Below are 6,000 nucleotides of genomic sequence, written 5' to 3'. Positions count from 1 at the left end.
TATCCTGATTTTTGAACCCGAGTATTGAATGAATATCAGAAAATTGACTACCGTATCGATCTTGTATGAGGTGACTAACAGCGGCGAGTGAATGAAACGTCACCAAGACATCTTTGTATACGCCATCTTCCATTGATGGTTTCAGGTAGAGCTCACGGGGGGTCCCATTCTACGGTGTACCATAATGTCCCATCGTATTCGACAATGTCACAGCTGGCCCAGGGGCAAACGACCATATATCCGGCGGTCGCTTTATTTATCTCCGTTCCCTCTTCCCTTTTTCTCCCTCCCTCCCTGCCACCCTCGCTCACTCTCTCTCTCTCTCTCTCTCTTTCTCTCCCTCTTTCGTTTTTGCTCCCTGGCGTTAGCACCCTTCACCTGGCTGTGACAAATCCGGAAGAAGGCCAGTCAGCGTCGTCGTTGTTAGTGGCGGTCGAAAAATGGAAAGAACCGAACGATTTTGAGGCTAAGTAAAGGAGAATCTACGTCTCAGAAAATTTCACAACCAGATTGGCAATACCTGAACACTCGCAACGGCGGGAGTAAAATATCCGATAGTTTATTACTTGGGTTAGCGCTTCAACAGCTATTTTAACGGGGCGTCCCCGTCGCCTCGGGTTTACATGCTGGATACAGTCCCATTTACTATTCTACACTTTGCCTAAGCATAATTATCACAGTTCGAGAGGTGCCCTTTCTATAATCGCTAATAACTACCTTAGTCCGCTCTCGTATATCCGCCCTGAAATAGCCCCGATGAATTTATCGCGGGTAATTGAGTTCTTCTCCGTTTATCTCGTTTTTCCTATTCGTTCTCTACTCCTCTTTTTCCACCTTTACCACCGACGAAATTAAAATGAACAAGAAAATGTTCAACGTGACGTAAAGAAAAAAGGTGGCCCGAGGCGAAAGAATTGATAAATAGAGCCTTCGGCGTATCTAACCGTAATTGTGCCTGAATGACTTTAGTGATTTATACCATTTCATAGGTAGTTTCGCGCGCAGTCAGGGTGGTCGGGTCTCTACCGTGGCTGTTTGTTCACCCTGTAGGTACTTTCATTGGCCCTGCGCCTCTGCAGCTAGGACGGTGTGGAGTAGGAATTTCAGATTTTTCACGCATTTCATTTCACCGACGTGCGGGTGGGCACCGGTCGAATTTGCAGAACAAAATTTCTTTGTCCAGCAGCCGCGCCCAGTATGTCCTGGGGGGGGGGGTGTAGTCGCGAAAATCATGGAGTAACCGGGTTGGCGTGATTCTCCTCACCCTGGCGAGCTCACGGTAATGTGCAGGTATAACGAGTGACCGGTGCATGAAAACGTTCTGAGAAAACGAAAAAAAAATCACACACACACATATCTTCTAAATGATCAATCGCGTGAGAAGGGAATAATTTTCATACGATCGAGTGATGCGTTTCAACTTTATTTATTCATTTCTTGTTTTTCGTTTTTTTCTTCTTGATTTTTAATTTCTTTCCACTATACAATTACGTATAGAAGGTAAAATCTTATTCGGTAATCACCGCGTGAAAGTCAAAGTTTGCAGGTCGGTTCTCGCGGTGATTCAAATAAACGGAAATGATTTGGTCGATCGTGATTCAGTAATCGCCGATGTATCGGCGCCTCGCGATCGGCCGAATCGTTCGATCGAGCCACCCACGATCGGTCCATTAGCGCTCAGCGGGGCGTGTGGGGCTGAGCCTTCTCCGTGATCGGTATAACCGTGGTACACACGCGGGGCAGTCAGTGCCTGGAGGCTGCGGAGATATCCGAGGGACACCAGGCGATATCCTCCTCGAAATCCACCCGCGTCTCTGCCCGAGCTCTGGAGAGAACGAAATGGTCGGACCTCAGGGGTTACGTCGTTTGATTCATCGTCGGATATCACTGCTACTAATTACTTAAAATCCGGTTCTGCTCCGCTGGTAGCTAATCTTCCTCGATCCCTATCCCTCTCCCTTTTTCTCCCTCTCTTTCGATCTATCTGTCTTGTATGTGTGTATATATATATATATGTATATGTATACGCGGGGCCCCCACCGATCTTTGGTCGATGATCACATCCTACCAGACAACGGAATCTCACGGGTGGAATAACCCGCGGGCGAGATCTACCCGGAGATAATGAACAAAACGTTACATTGAAAAACATTTTCAAATAGAACGAAGAAAGAAAGAAAAAAGGAACGTACGTGAATTATCATCGTCTCTATCCTCTCTCGGCGCAAGTGACTCGGGACTCGCGACTCTATTTATTATTTTTTTATTTTTTCTCGATAATTGGAGAAACTTACCGCACTCGGTCGAAAATGGTACGAAGACTTCTCACTTCGACTCCGCCAATTCATACCATATACATACATGCTAGATTACTCTGCGAAAAGAATTCCCCGAGAAATTCGCAGGCGAATCGAGAATCCGCGGATAGTAGTCCAAAGATGGCACCGCCCTCCCGATGCAACTTTCTGCCCCAAGACAGGTGATCGACTTATGTGCATACCAGCAATGCTCCGCTGTGGTCCGTGAGCAGACAACTTTTCTCTCTTGACGATCGTACGTACGTTGTTGGGCTCTGGTATACTTGGAAGCTGCGTGTGCCACTGTCTTACAGAACCACGCCCATATTTCGCGTGTCTTAAACTCATGAGAAGTGTGCACTGGCCGAGTAAGCCGTGCATCGCCAGGTACGTGCATGACTGACACGTCCGCGTTTTTTAACCCCCATAATTTTCGCAAACCTTTTATTTACACCCATTACGCATTAAAATGTTCAATCATACGAATATACCGAAGTGGTCTGCAGGGTAATTGGAAAGGTACAAGTATTGTAATTCCCCGGCACTCGCGGTTAGTGATGGATATAACTGACAATTTTCTAAACGATATCATTTTTAACAACACGCAACCGAACCTGCGTATCATTTCTCGTTCTTCATGTCAACTTACCAGTGATCGCCTAAGGTACGGAAGGTGCGACCAGGAAACCTGGGAATCAACTTTCGGAGGATATAATCGGATAACATACGGTCGGTTCCTCAAAAAGTCCCAGGGCCGGGTTCCGTGACTCCTTCGTACGTATCTGAGGATAAGTAGGTATGTGAAATGTGTGTAAACAGAGTAGAATGTCTATATACCTGCGCGTTTGTGCGCGGACGTTGTCTGGCTGACGCGGTTGGTTGTACTGCTGCAATGTGATGCCGAAGCACAGTGCAGTCTGCAAGGTTGCTCTGCAGTTGAGTATAAAGAATGCCGGTCGATGCACGTACGTATCGGAATATGTACCAGCGATGTCGCTAATTGATTTTTTTATTCCCATTAACACACGTACGCATACCCGACGAGACAAAATTGGAACGATGGTTTATTTTTTGTAAATTATTTTATTTTTACTCTTTTTCTCTTTTTTTTTCAATCAATTTATCTTCCCGTTTATTTATTCTCTTTTTGTGTCAACATTTACGGCGAAACGGGGCGAGGACGACGATTCTCTCAAACAGTTATAGCTTGTCGATTCATTTTATTAAACCGCATACCGATGTTTGCGGGAAGATCGAACTTCTCGGTTAACTCTACGACGGTGTAATTCGCTAATTAACGAGACTTTTGTGAAAAGATACAACCCAACTAAAACTCACGACGCACGGTACCTTTTGCTAAACTATCGGCCAGTCGTGTTCCTCGCCGAGTATAATTGCTGACCACATATTGCGTACTGGTCAAAATAATGGCCGAGCAGCTTCGTCGCCGGGGATATAAGAACATGCATACGGGGTGTCCAATTTGATTCATTCGTCATGAAATTTACAACAGGTAATAATAATTGAGTCCATATCGAAGACCTAATTGATCTTCTTTTCTCTTTGGTTCCAAAATGCTTCCATCAACGGATGGAACGATTTCCGGTTGATCATCTACCCGAGCTGTTAAAATTCTTAGATGATACTTTTATTTCAATAGTTCGAATAAATCTGTTATCACGGTGATAGATTGCTGCCCTCGGTAGATGAAGAAGATTCTCATGTATAAAAACGTACAACTTCTTCACGAACTTTCGATATTAGAACGAATTGGCATCGGTATAAATTGTATCAGACCAACAATGCGAGCGCTGTATAGATCATTCGGAACGCCCAGTTGCATTTATGTGGGAATACAGTACGTATACGGTTAGTTACGTAAGGTTGGTTTAAAAGGTATACAGCCCACCCTAACAATCCACAGAGCCACGTATTATACAGGGCGAAAGAAACATGGAGCCCATTAGCGTTAGTAATCCAAAGAGGTTAATGAATCGGAGCAATTAAGGGGGGCCTCAAGGCCCCTGATGCCCGAGCGATACGATGATCTACGCACGGCTTGGCCGGAATTTATTAATAGAACGCAGAGCGTCGATTAGTAATCGTTTATTATGCATACCTATTCTCGAGTTTGCGGTATAAGAATAATATAATTCGACATATGCGGCTGAAATGAGATGCACGATCAGCGATGCGGATCGATCCGATATTCGAGGAGAGAAAAAAATCAGAATAAGAAAAATAAGAAAAAAAGAGAAAGGAATCAAACCCTCTTCCTTGAAATATGAAACGGCTCTCTTCGCTCGTGTCCGCTAATTTCACCAATCAATTAACGATTAATAATGACCGACTGAATTGCTCATTAACTCCTGGACCTCTTGTTATTTGTCATTCCCAACGGCATAATGTCGCACGCGACTTATTTTCGTCAGCTGGAAATCCTACCGTAACATTCGCCAAGATTGTCAGATCACGCGTCGATTGATCGATCGGCGATCGGGGATCGGTAATCGTTACTCTCGACGCGTCAAAGGCAACAATTTATCGTCAACAAACTCGTTCGCAAACGTGACTGCTGATTTTGTTTCAAACTGCAGGCCTCGGTGGCTTCTCTCTCGACACTGTTGCGGCTACTACTTCGTAAACCGATCGCGTCCACCGTTCGTCATAGCGTATTAACACGTCACGAAACCCTCAAGAAATACCTCATGCCTGCGCCGGCTGAGGGGACAAAATCTGTGCCTCTGGAATAAATATATCCGTACACATTCACACGTGTAGGACAAAAGATTGATAGATTTACGACTGACACCTCGTGCACTGATCCCGAAGTCGTTCATATCGCTTCGATCTCTCAATTCTCTTATTTCCGCAGACAAAATTTTTTCTAAACATTTCTTGTAACATTGTAGGCGAACGAACGTTCAGTCATTCGTTTCACGTCTTTCGGTTCTTCGCTATAGTTAATACTTTAAAGATCCGAGTTTTCTTCGATTCGAATTTGAACAACCATGTTCACGAAACTTGATTTTCAAAGGTCTTCAAGAGCTGATTGATAAACTGGAAAGAAAACGCTGTATTACTTCAGAATTCCGTAATATTACGTAAATTTCTCGGTATCTTGATCGCATTCAAAGACCCTGAAAAAACCCGCAGATGAAAAGAATCTAATTTCATAAAAATTCGATCAATTTTTAATGACGTCGAGGTTTCTTGGGGCTTCGGTCCCGCTATTGCGCATATTGAGCATGCCGCTGACTGAGAATTTCGACTTTGTAACGCAACCACAAACGTCTGGCTCGATTCTCGTTACACAAAGTCAAACAGCTTATGGTCGATGCCTGATGCGTGTGTGGTAATTAATGACACCGTGTGTGAGAATCTGCCGTAGAAATCATTCCACGAACAGGTGTTCACGCAGAGCGATCGAGCTGTGCGGGTCGTGGAGGGAGACGCGAAGACGATTAATTAATATTTGTAACACTGGGGATATAATTAATTGCCCGAGGATCGAGTCATTCATCTTACCCCGCTCGAGACTGCGCTATATGTTTGTCTTTAACTAGTCAGTTCAGCCGCCTGGACAAACATTGTCAGTATATATAACAAGGACCGTCTGCACACGTTTGTCGTGCCCGAGCAGCTGACTTCCATTTTCGAACTCAAAATCCCTAGTTTTGCAAATTTTCTTTTGTGGTGCGTA

Source organism: Neodiprion fabricii, chromosome 2, assembly GCF_021155785.1.
Source record: "Neodiprion fabricii isolate iyNeoFabr1 chromosome 2, iyNeoFabr1.1, whole genome shotgun sequence".
Taxonomy (NCBI): Eukaryota; Metazoa; Arthropoda; class Insecta; order Hymenoptera; family Diprionidae; genus Neodiprion; species Neodiprion fabricii.
This window is presented reverse-complemented; position numbering follows the sequence as displayed.